At 44.5% G+C, this 13,003-nt stretch overlaps 1 protein-coding gene across 6 annotated transcripts in view; it reads left to right on the forward strand.

The window, feature by feature from the left end:
• Positions 1–13,003, forward strand: part of YEATS2 (YEATS domain containing 2) — a 120,662-nt gene that overhangs the window by 5,261 nt on the left and 102,398 nt on the right. The window contains exon 2 of one of the 6 annotated variants that reach the window (XM_070072401.2): positions 3,483–3,549. The exons of the other annotated variants lie outside the window; for them this stretch is intronic. The gene's annotated coding sequence lies outside the window, so the exon portion shown is untranslated. The remainder of the gene's footprint in view (positions 1–3,482; positions 3,550–13,003) is intronic. 6 annotated transcript variants of the gene reach the window in all.

Here is a 13,003-nt window from a genome sequence, read left to right on the forward strand (position 1 = left end):
ACTTTTTAAAAAAATTTTTTTGACAGGCAGAGTGGACAGTGAGAGAGAAACAGAGAGAAAGGTCTTCCTTTACCGTTGGTTCACCCTCCAATGGCTGCTGTGGCCGGCGCACTGCGCTGATCCGAAGCTGGGAGCCAGGTGCTTCTCCTGGTCTCCCATGGGGTGCAGGACCCAAGCACTTGAGCCATCCTCCACTGCACTCCCGGGCCACAGCAGAGAGCTGGCCTGGAAGAGGGGCAACTGGGACTAGAACCTGGTGTGCCAGCGCCGCAAGGCGGAGGATTAGCCTATTGAGCTGCGGCACCGGCGGATTATACTTTTAAAATTCAGAGATAAGTCACATAACTTGAAAGTCACAATTTAAAAGTGTGTAATTTCAGTGATAATTAGTGTACTTGGTAAAAACTTGGACAACCAAAATCATTATATAATTCCATGTATTCTGTCATTCCTGAAAGAAACTCTGTACCTATTCCTAGTCAATCACAGTTCTCCACTCCACTCTTCTTCATGCCATGTCGACGACTTCTCTACTCCACTCTTCTTCATGCCATGTCGACGACTTCTCCACTCCAGTCTTTTTCATGCCATGTCGACGACTTCGTCTGTCTATAGATTTGCCTGTTACTGAACATTTCCTATAACTAGACTTACCCAACACATGGCCACTTCTTTAACTTCGCATGCTGTTTTCAAGGTTCCTATCTGTCATAACATGATTAGTACTTCTTTACTTGATGCCTAATAATTTTATGTGATAGGTATAACCACGTTTTGTTTATTCATCTTTAGGCATTTGGATTGTTTCCACTTTTTGGCTGTTACAAATATTCACATGAAAATTTTGCATGGACACATGTTTTCAGTTCTCTTGGATATATACCTAGGAGTGAAATGGCAATTCTGTGCTTAACTTTTTGGAGAATGACAAAACTGTTTGCCACAGCAGCTGCACCATTTTATATTTTCACCAGCAATGTGTGAGGGTTTGCGTTGTACATTCTTTACTTTTTTTGGTAGGCTGTATTTAAAGGTTGTGCATATGTGTATTTTTAAGCAACTTTATTGAGGTACATTTGACATGTGATCAACTACACACATCTGAAGAGTAGAGGTTGATAAGTTTTGACATATTTGTACACCTGTGAAACCACCCAAGCTGGACAGTGAACGTAACTATCATTGCCAAAAGTTTCCTCATTCCTGTGTGAAGCCACCCCTTCCCTATTCTTCCCCTTCCCCTAAGATGACCCTTGGTCAAATTTCTGTCACTCTAGGCAAGTTTGCATTTTACATAAATGGAATAATTTCATTTTACAAGCTGACTTCCTTTACTTTGCATTATCATTTTAAGGTCAGTTCATGTTGTATGTATATTTTATTGTATAGATAGATAATTTGTTTATCCATTCTTCCTTTTTTTTTTTTTTAAGATTTATTTATTTATTTGAAAGAGGGAGAGAGGTCTTCCATCTGATGGTTCACTCCCCAACTGGCCACAACAGCCGGAGCTGTGCTGATCCAAAGCCAGGAGCCAGGAGCTTCTTCCAGTCTCCCACGTGGGTGCAGGGGCCCAAGGACCTGGGTCATCTTCTTCTTCTTCTTTTTTTTTTTTTTTTTTTTTTAGATTTTTTTTTTTTTTATTTGACAGGTAGAGTTAGAGAGAGACAGAGAGAAAGGTCTTCCTTCCGTTGGTTCACCCCCCCAAAATGGCCACCACGGCTGGAGCTGCGCCGATCTGAAACCAGGAGCCAGGTGCTTCCTCCTGATCTCCCGTGCGGGTGCAGGGCCCAAGCACTTGGCCCATCCTCCACTGCCTTCCTGGGCCACAGCAGAGAGCTGGACTGCAAGAGGAGGAACTGGGATTAGAACCTGGCGCCCATATGGGATGCCGGCGCTGCAGGCGGAGGATTAACCAAGTGAGCCACACCACTGGCCTCCATCTCCTTTTTTTTAAAAGATTTATTTATTTATTTGAAAGAGTTACACAAAGAGGAGAGGCGGAGAGAGAGAGAAAGAGGTCTTCCATCTGATGATTCCCCAGTAGGCCGCAGCAGTTGGAGCTGTGCTGATCCAGAGCCAGGAGCTTCTGGGTTTCCTACTTGGGGCCCAAGGACTTGGGCCATCTTCTACTGCTTTCCCAAGGGCATAGCAGAGAGCTGGATTGGAAGTGGAACAGCTGGAACGGGCATCCCTTCAGGCCAGGGCATTAACCCGCTGCACCACAGCGCCGGCCCCCCATTCTTCCTCTTAATGGATTTTGGGTTTTAAGTTTTTATTACAAATAAAACTGCGATTAATTTTTGTTTTCAAGTCTTTGTGTGGGCATATCCTTTCACTTCTCGTGAGTAAAATCCTAGGAGTGAAATGACTGGATCATATGGTAGGGGTGCTTTTTAATACAGTGCCAAACCTTTCCAAAGTGTACCATTTTACATTCCCACCAGCAGTGGTTGCATAGTCTCTATATTTGTGACTTTTTAAACATACAGAGAAGCAATAAGAAAAGAGAGACACACAGACACCTATAAATTCACTTGCCATATTGGTCCTTTTGTCATTTTTCTCCCTAAAAACAGTGCATACAGTTAGAAGATCCAAACATGGTATTCCGGAATACAATGAAAAGCAAATTCCACTGTCTAGGGCAACTGTTACTAATCAATTTGATGTTCCTTCCAGGCATATATTAACATTTCTTTCATCTCTCTTCCCTTTCCTCTAGTTTATGAAGAAGGAATAGAAACATACACACTATACACACTATTCTGCAGCATGCTGTTTTTGCTATGCAATTTAGAAGTGTTTCCAAATCAGCACATTCTTTTTAATGGCTGCATTAGTCTTTCAGTAGTGCAGTTAGTTTTGCTATAAAAAAAAAATTTGTTCCTATGTAATTCATAAATGTGTGGGAACTCTGAGTGTAATGTGATTTTCACATTTGCTTCTGTGTGATTTCATCTGTAAGAAACACTGGGTGAATGCAGATAACTACTGTGCTGAACCAGCCATACAAGCACACAACCTAAAACATCTCTCAGTGATCTCAGATGTATTAAGAGCCACATGCCTCCATTTCTGGTGTTAAAACTTTCTGTTTGGCTGGCGCCGCAGCTCACTAGGCTAATCCTCCTCCTTGCGGCGCCGGCACACCGGGTTCTAGTCCCGGTTGGGGTGCCGGATTCTGTCCCGGTTGCCCCTCTTCTAGTCCAGCTCTCTGCTGTGGCCCAGGAGTGCAGTGGAGGATGGCCCAAGTGCTTGGGCCCTGCACCCCATGGGAGACCAGGATAAGTACCTGGCTCCTGCCATCGGATCAGCGCGGTGCGCCAGCCGCGGTGCGCCGGCCGCGGCGGCCATTGGAGGGTGATCCAACGGCAAAGGAAGACCTTTCTCTCTGTCTCTCTCTCTCTCACTGTCCACTGTAAAAACAAAAAACAAAACAAAACAAAAAAAAAAACAAAAAACCTTTCTGTTCATTTCAGATAACTCTCCTTTTACCACTGTGCAAGTTGTAACCTTTCAATACCAGCTTCTACAAGCAAACTTGAGGTACTTTTCAAGGCAAAGTATATTGTAGCCTGTATGTATAAGGGTATTTTTAAAAAAATTGATAGAAAATGCACATTCATTTGTAAATTTAATTTTCTTGCAAACTTTTTGTGAAAATTACATGTTGAAATCTATGCATATGAATTGTCTTCAAAAACTTCATGGAGGGGCCTGTGTTGTGGCACAGCATCCAGTATGACAGCAGCTTCCAATGTGAGCACCAGTTCAAGTCCTGGCTGCCCTGTTTTGATCCAGCTTGCTGCTAATACATCAAGGAAGGCAGTGGAAGATGGCCCAAGTTCTTGGGCTGTTTCCACCCATCTGCAAGATCTGGGTGGTGTTCCAGGCTCTTGTCTTCAACCTGGCCCAGCCCTGGCCATTGTGGCCATTTGAACCAGCTGTTGGAAGATCTCTCTCTCCCTCTCTCTCTGTTAATTCTGCCTTTCAAATAAATAAGTAAATCTTTAAAAAGAAAAAAAAAAGCTGCAAAGTTCATGGAAAGGCATTTGGCATAGCAATTAGGACGCCACTTGGGACATCTGAATCCCATATCTGAGTGTCTGGGTTCAAATTCCGGCTCCATTTCTGATTCTAGCTTCCTGCTGATGTGCATCCTGGGTGGAGCTGTGATGGCTCAAGTGGTTCAGTCCCTGCCAACCACATGGGTGACCTGGATTGGGTTCCTGACTCCTGTGTTAGGTCTGGCCTAGCCCTGGCAGTTGCAGTCAGTTGGGTAATGAAGGAGAAGATGTGGGGGTTTGGTGTATGTGTGTGTGTGTGTATGTATGTATGTCTTTGCTAAATAATTAAACTTTTTCAAAAAAGGTTATGGAAAACTGTACTATAAAAAAACTTCTTGCAGGCTGGTGCCGTGGCTCACTTGGTTAATCCTCCGCCTGCAGCGCCTGCATCCCATTTGGGCACCGGGTTCTAGTCCCAGTTCCTCCTGTTGCAGTCCAGCTCTCTGCTGTGGCCCAGGAAGGCAGTGGAGGATGGCCCGAGTACTTGGGCCCCTGCACCCGCATGGGAGATCAGGAGGAAGCATCTGGCTCCTGGCTTCGGATCGGCGTAGCTCTGGCCGTGGCGGCCATTTGAGGAGTGAACCAATGGAGGGAAGATCTCTCTCTCTCTCACTGTCTAACTCTATCTGTCAAATTAAAAAAAAAAAAAAAAAAAAAAAACCACCAAGAAACAAAAAACTACTTTTTGCACTAAAATAAACTTAATTCTGTTTTTCTATGAAGTCTTTGAAGTAACTGCATATTTCTTTCTCACTTAACTTATATAAAACAATACTACTTGATTCTGTTTTTAAATACCTCTTATGAGGTTTTTGAGTATGATGAGCCACTCCTGTGTTTACCCTAAAGCCATGTGATTTTTATTGTTCAGTTTTACATAGAACAGTAAATTTTAGGAACACATATCACATTATAGCAGAAATTATTTGTTCTGCTTATCTTTTAATTCCATTTTCCATGAACTTCTTGAAGTTTCCTTGTATATTCACAAAGTTGTATAATCACCACTGTGCATGATTCTAGAAAAATGTAATCATAGGTATTTATACATGGGTTGATTTTTAGTTATTTATTTTTATTTATTTGACAGAGTTAGACAGTGAGAGAGAGACAGAGAGAAAGGTCTTCCTTCCGTTGGTTCACTCCCCTCAAATGGCCGCTACTGCCGGAGCTACGCTGATCAGAAGCCAGGAGCCAGGTGCTTCCTCCTGATCTCCCATGCGGGTGCAAGGGCCCAAGCACTTGGCCATCCTCCACTGCCTTCCCGGGCCACAGCAGAGAGCTGGACTGGAAGAGGAGCAACTGGACTAGAATCCGGCACCCATATGGGATGCTGATGCTTCAGGCGGAAGATTAACCAAGTGAGCCACTGCACCGGCCATGGATTGATTTTTCTAGGCAAGGCAGTGTTGGTCTAAAAAAAAAAACTTACAAAAAATGTTTTATGTTTTGAGGTGCTTGTTTTCTTTCCAGAATCTCAGTTCCAGGTAGAAAGTCATGAGACGTCACCATAGGATTTGTTTGTCATTTGAAAGCTGCAGTGAAAAGTCCCTATTGGATGAAGTATGCAAGATTTGACTCAATTTGAGTCTTCTCAGTAACTGTATTCAAAAATTTGACAGTCTAGTCCAGTTTTTTGTTTTCCTTTTCGATCTAGAATTGTGAACAAGTTTTGCTTTCTGTGCTTCTGGGAAGAAGAACATGGCTTCACAACTGAAACGGCAGAATTGCCTTGTATGTTGGAACCATTATTTTAAAGGGATAATACTGGTAATCTTTGAAAGTGATTCCAAGGAAGTCACTGGAAGGTTTTATGATTTTTCCCTTTTGGCAATTTAAGAATGATTTACCATAAACATCTCAAAAGTCTTTACTATTCCATATGGCTCAGTTTTCCAGAAAAAGTATGTTGAAATGGGGAGACTGACATCCAGTTGTTGTGTTAATGGATGTGGCAGCAGTGCCATGGATAATTTATAATAGCTGTTTTGTCCGAAATCCCTGTGTGCTAGTTTGTAGGGTTGGAGATAACAATATTGGCCTGAATGGATCCTGGGGGCTAGCATTATTAGCAAATTGTTTGGTCTTTTTTTTTTTTTTTAACATTTTTTATTTATTTACTTGAGAGGTAGTTACAGACAGTAAGAAGGAGAGACAGAGAGAAAGGTCTTCTGGCCGTTGGTTCACTCCCCAAATGGTTGCATTGGAGAAACTTTGAGAAGTATGGATGGTATTGGGGTAAAAGTTACTGATGTTTTTAGTTTGCAAAATATAATTCATGAAATGGACCATACTTCCTTGGATTACTGAAAGTCAGTTGCATTAAAATGTTCCTAAAAGTCCAATATTAGACATGGGCAATGCAAATCACTTTCCTTCTGGATTTTCACTATGGTGTAGGATTTAGCCTTTGTTCAACTTGTTTCTCTCTCTCTTTTTTTTTTTTTTTTTTTGACAGGCAGAGTTAGACAGTGAGAGAGAGACAGAGAGAAAGGTCTTCCTTTTTCCGCTGGTTCACCCCCCAAGTGGCCGCTATGGCCGGCGCATTGCGGCTGACACGCTGCGCTGATCCAAAGGCAGGAGCCAGGTGCTTCCTCCTGATCTCCCCTGCAGGTGCAGGGCCCAAGGACCTGGGCCATGCTCCACTGCCTTCCTGGGTCACAGCAGAGAGCTGGACTGGAAGAGGAGCAACCAGGACAGAATCCGGCACCCTGACTAGGACTAGAACCTGGGGTGCCGGCGCCGCAGGTGGAGGATTAGCCTAGTGAGCCACAGCGCTGGCTGTTTATCTCTTTTCTATTACTAGCAATTAAACCTTTCAATTATGATGTTACTCTTGATACCCTGATGGATTGGATTTATGTTTGTATTCACAAATGAAAAATGACCTGCCATTTTCCTCTGGGAATGGCTTTTGATCACATTTCCATAGGTTTCTCATGTTTTCTTTATTGTTCATTTTAAGTAGTCTGTTGTTTTAATTTATTCTTTTCAGCCTGGAGTTATTAGGAAAGTTTTTTTTTTCCCCTTCTATATCTTCCGAAAAAAAATTTTTTTGGGGAGGGAGGGAGGGAGAGAGAGAGAGAGAGAGAGAGAGTGAGTGAGAGTGTTCCTATCTGCTAGTTCACTTCCCAAATGCCCACATAGGCTAGGGCTGGGCCAGGACCAAATCCAGGAGTCAAGAACACAGTCCATATCTCCTACATGGGTGGCAGCCATTACCTGCTGCCCCTCAGGGTCTGCATTAGCAGGAAACTGGAATCAGGAGCCAGAGTGGAGAATTGAACTCAGGCACTCTCATGTAGGATGTGAGCATCACAGTGTCTTAATCTGTAGGGCAAATGCCTACTCCTGAGTCAATATTTAATATTTAATTTTTTTTTTTTTTACAGGCAGAGTGGACAGTGAGAGAGAGAGACAGAGAGAAAGGTCTTCCTTTTGCTGTTGGTTCACCCTCCAATGGCCGCCGCGGCCGGCGCGCTGCAGCCGGCGCACCATGCTGATCCGATGGCAGGAGCCAGGAGCCAGGTGCTTCTCCTGGTCTCCCATGGGGTGCAGGACCCAAGCACTTGGGCCATCCTCCACTGCACTCCCTGGCCACAGCAGAGAGCTGGCCTGGAAGAGGGGCAACCGGGACAGAATCCGGCGCCCCAACCGGGACTAGAACCCGGTGTGCCGGCGCCGCTAGGCAGAGGATTAGCCTAGTGAGCCGCGGCGCCGGCCGAGACTTCCTTTATTCTTAAAGATATTTAACCAGATTTTTTTTCTGTTGCATTCAATGTTGTATCTATTAATCTGGCTTATTAATTGCATTTTTCATGTCATCTGTATTTTTATCTGTTGTATTGACCTTTAAAATATTTTTTTTTTTTAATTTGGGAGACAGAAAGAGAGACAGTGAGTCTTCATTCATTGGTTTACTTCCCAAATGTTGACAATGTCCTGGGCTGGGCCAAGCCAAAGCTGAACCAGGAACTTAGTCTAGGCCTCCCGTGTGATTGGCATGAACCCTATAACTTAAGCCGTCTCCTGCTGCCAAGGGTATTTATTTGCAGGAAACTGGTACAGGAGCTAAGGCTGAGATTCTAACCCAGGCACTCCAATATTGGAATGGGGTGTTCCAACTGATGTCTTGCTATTCCAACTGCATACCCCATGATTTTTTTTTTTTTTTTTTTTTTTTGGACAGGCAGATTTAGACAGACAGAGACAGAGAGAAAAGTCTTCCTTTTTCCGCTGGTTCACCCTCCAAGTGGCCACTATGGCCGGCGCATTGCGGCTGACACGCTGCGCTGATCCGAAGCCAGGAGCCAGGTGCTTTCTCCTGGTCTCCTATGCAGGTGCAGGGCCCAAGGACCTGGTCCATCCTTCGCTGCACTCGCGGGCCACAGCAGAGAGCTGGACTGGAAGAGGAGCAACCAGGACAGAACCCGGCGCCCCAACCAGGACTAGAACCCGGGATGCCAATGCAACAGGCAGAGGATTAGCCTAGTGAGCCACGGCACTGGCTAACCCCATGATCTTTTAAAAAAAATTTTAAGCCGGCGCCATGGCTCAATAGGCTAATCCTCCACCTTGCGGCGCCGGCACACCGGGTTCTAGTCCCGGTTGGGGCGCCGGATTCTGTCCCGGTTGCCCCTCTTCCAGGCCAGCTCTCTGCTGTGGCCAGGGAGTGCAGTAGAGGATGGCCCAGGTGCTTGGGCCCTGCACCCCATGGGAGACCAGGAAAAGCACCTGGCTCCTGGCTCCTGCCATCGGATCAGCACGGTGCGCCGGCTGCAGCGGCGGCCATTGGAGGGTGAACCAACGGCAAAGGAAGACCTTTCTCTCTCTCTCTCTCTCTCTCACTGTCCACTCTGCCTGTCAAAAATTTAAAAAAAAAAAAAAAATTTTAAAGGTTTCTTTTATTCATAAGGGAAGAGAGAGAGAAAGATCTGTCTGCTGGTTTGCTCCCCAGATGGTCACAACAGCCAAAGCTAGGCCAGGCTGAAGCCAGGAGCCAGGAATTCCACCCAGGTCCCACATTGGGCCATTGTCCACTGCCTTCCCCAGCACATCAGCAGGGAGCTGGATAAGAAGTGGGGCAGCTGGGACTCAAACCATCACTCATGGGATGCTGGTGGCTTAACCCACCAGTCTTAAATTTTTGAAATGTGTTCAAATTCTACCGTGATTGTGATTTTTCTTAAATTCTCTGCAGATGACAGAAATGGAATTAAAAGATAAGTTTATTTTAGTGGGAAAGTCTTTGAAGTCCATGTTTAGTTTTTTTGTAATGTGCATTTTTAATGACCTTTTTGGAAACTACTCTTTATGTGAATTTCAGCATTTTAATTCCATTTTCCACAAATTTTTGAAGTTATATTTCTGGTTTTTGCATTTTAATATGTTGTTTGATATATAATTCATGAAATCTTCATAACAATCTTTATCATATTAAATATATTAAATATTAAATATTTCTCAAGTTATTCTCTTGTCATTTTGTATGCATATTTGTGTGAAATAACTTTGCACATCCCTTTCTTCAAACATTTAGCTGTAGTGTTTTTGATGATGTAGCAGATAGATTTTTAAATATAGGAGCAAAGCAATGAAAGCTAGTGTAAGCCAGTAGTTGTATTCCTTGGGGGCATTTACATTTTGGCAAGTATTTTACTTAACCCTTCATTTGTTTATTCAGCAGATAATGTATTGTTTCCAGGAACTTTGGAGAGAGAATGTAGGGAGAACTGAGATAGATTAGGGCAGTCAGGGAAGGCCTTCTGTGATGGGTTGGACATTTGGACTGGAATCTAATAAAGCTGACCTGTGGGGAGAGATTCTAGGCAAAAGGAGCCATAAATCTAAAGAACAGAAAAAAAACTAGCATGTTGAATCTTAAACATTAAGGATGTACTGGTGCCGTGGTTCAATAGGCTAATCCTCCGCCTGCGGTGCTGGCACCCCAGGTTCTAGTCCTGGTCAAGGCGCCGGATTCTGTCCCGGTTGCTCCTCTTCCAGTCCAGCTCTCTGCTGTGGCCCAGGAAGGCAGTGGAGGATGGCCCAAGTGTTTGGGCCCTGCACCCGCATGGGAGACCAGGAGAAGCCTCTGGCTCCTGGCTTCGGATCGGCACAGTGCACTGGCCACAGCAACCATTGGGGGGTGAACCAGCGGAAAAAGGAAGACCTGTCTCTCTCTCACTGTCCGCTCTGCCTGTCAAAAAAAAAAAAAAAAAAAAAAAGATTAAGGATGGAATGGGAGAATGGGAGGTAGGGCCCAGTTCATGTAAGGTCTGTGGGTCACATTAAGGAGTGTGAATTGGTTCTAATGTTTCGGGAAGCCATTTAAACTTTCAAGCAGAGAATGACATATTAAGAAAAATATTTTTATGGTCCTTTTCTAAATGGAGATATAGTTTATATATAGTAAAATATACATATTTTTAAGTGTATAATTGGATTAGTTTATAAGATTTCATATATCCATGTAACCTTCAAGATACAACGTATCTATTAAGATACTTTATAAAGATACAAAATTTTTGCAGGGCCAGCACTGTGGCATAGTAAGCTAAACTTCCGCTTCTCTAACTCTGCCTTTCAAATAAATAAATAAATCTGTCTATTTGTTGTTGTTGTTTATTTATTTGAAAGAGTTACAGAGAGAGGTAGAGACAGAAAGAGAGATCTTCCATCTGCTGGTTCATTCCCCAGATGGCCACAATGGCTGGAGCTGAGCCAATCCGAACCAAGAGCCATGAACTTCTTCTGGGTCTCCCACGTGGGTGCAGGGGCCCAAGCACTTGGGCCATCTCTGCTGCTTTCCCAGGCCATGGCAAAGAACTGGATTGGAAGAGGAGCAGCCGGGACTCATGCACCCATATAGGAGACCTGGAGGAAGCTCCTGGCTCCAGGCTTTGGATTGGTGCAGCTCCAGATGCTGCAGCCATTTGGGGAGTGAATCAGCAGATGGAAGGCCTTTCTCTGTCTCTCTCACTGTGACATTCTCAAATAAATAAAATCTTTTAAAAAAATGCAAAGTTTTTCTATCACCTAGAAAGTTCCTTCAGTCCTCCTCCTTTTTTTTTTTTTTTTTTTTTTTTGACAGGCAGAGTGGACAGTGAGAGAGAGACAGAGAAAGGTCTTCCTTTGCCATTGGATCACCCTCCAATGGCCACCACGGCCGGCGCACTGCGCTGATCCGATGGCAGGAGCCAGGTACTTCTGGTCTCCCATGGGGTGCAGGGCCCAAGCACTTGGGCACTCCCGGGCCACAGCAGAGAGCTGGCCTGGAAGAGGGGCAACTGGGACAGAATCCGGCGCCCTGATCGGCACTAGAACCCGGTGTGCTGGTGCCGCAAGGCAGAGGATTAGCCTAGTGAGCTGCGGCGCCGGCCTAGTCCTCCTCCTAATTGTCACTACCAGCACCCCTAACTACTATTCTTTTTTCTCTTCTTATTTTTTTCTCTTCTTTCTTTTTTCTCTTCTTATTTTTTAAAATTTTATTTGTTTGAAAGGCAGAGTTACTGAGAGATGGAGATACAGAGGTTGATCTTCATCTGCTGGTTCACTCCCCAAATGGCTGCAACAGTTGGACTGGGCCAATCCAAAGTCAAGAGCCAGGAGATTCTTCTGTATCTCCCAAGTGGGAATAGGCACTCAAGCACTTGGGCCATCTTTCACTTCTTTCCCAGGGACATAAACAGAGAACTGGATTGGAAGTGGAGCAGCTAGTACTTGAACTGGCACCCACATGGGATGCCGGTGCTGCAGGTTTATCTACCATGACACAGTATTGGCCCCTCTCATGTTATTCATCATAGATTAGCCTGTTTGGAACTTTATATAAATGAAATAATTCACTATGTAATCTTGTGGTGTCTTCTGTTGCTTACTGTAATGATTTTGAGATTCATCCTGGGGCTGGTTCTGTGGCATAGCAGGTAGAGCTGCCCCCTGCAGTGTGGCATCCCATATGGGCTCTGGTTCGTGTCCCAGCTGCTCCACTCAGAGATCCAACTCTCTGCTATGGCCTGGGAAAGAAGCAGAAGATGGCCCAAGTCCTTGGGCTCCTGCACACATGTGGGAGACCCAGAAGAAGCTCCTGGCTTCAGATCAGCTCAGTACTGGCCATTATGGCCAGTTGGCTTGGGGAGCAAACCACCAGATGGAAGATCTCTTTCTCTCTGCCTCTCCTTCTCTCTTTGTGTGTAATCTGACTTTCAAATAAATAAATAGGGGCTGGCGCTGTGGCGTAGTGGGTAAAGCTACTGCCTCCAGTGCCGTGCATCCTACATGGGTGCTGGTTTGAGACCTGGCTGCCTTTACTTCCAATCCAGCTCTCTGCTATGGCCTGGGAGAGCAGTGGAAGATGGCGCAAGTCCTTGGGGCCCCTATTCCCACATGGAAAACCTGGAAGAAGCCCCTGGCTCCTGGCTTCAGATTGGTACAGCTCTGGCCCTTGCAGTCATCTGGGGAGTGAACCAGCAGATAGAAGACCTGTCTCTCTCTCTGTCTGTCTCTCTCTGTCTCTGCCTCTGCCTCTGCCTCTGCCTCTGCCTCTCCTTCTCTCTCTTGATAACTCTGACTTTCAAATAAATAAAATCTTTAAAAAAAATTCATCCTTATTGTTTCATGGATCAGGAGTTCATGGATCGTCTACAGTCTTTCTGTTCTTTTGTTTTGGTTTCTTTAGACATTTTTTAAATGTCTCTGATGAAGAAGAATTGAAGTATCTATTGGAAGCTTAAATGTATATCCTCAGCGATAACAAGAAAAGTTTAAGTCCAAGGACTGCATGCAAAATGAGTTATGGGTAGCTATTCCCTTACCCTCCTCTGTACCAATTTCTCTTTTTTCCCCCTTGCCTAGTCCCTCAGTTTTAGAGGAAAAGGCAAGAGAGGTTTATTATTATTATTATTATTATTATTGTTTTTAAGATTTACTTTTTT

Source organism: Oryctolagus cuniculus, chromosome 4 (assembly GCF_051225735.1).
Source record: "Oryctolagus cuniculus isolate XC-2025 breed Fujian yellow rabbit chromosome 4, ASM5122573v1, whole genome shotgun sequence".
In the NCBI taxonomy this organism is placed as follows: Eukaryota; Metazoa; Chordata; class Mammalia; order Lagomorpha; family Leporidae; genus Oryctolagus; species Oryctolagus cuniculus.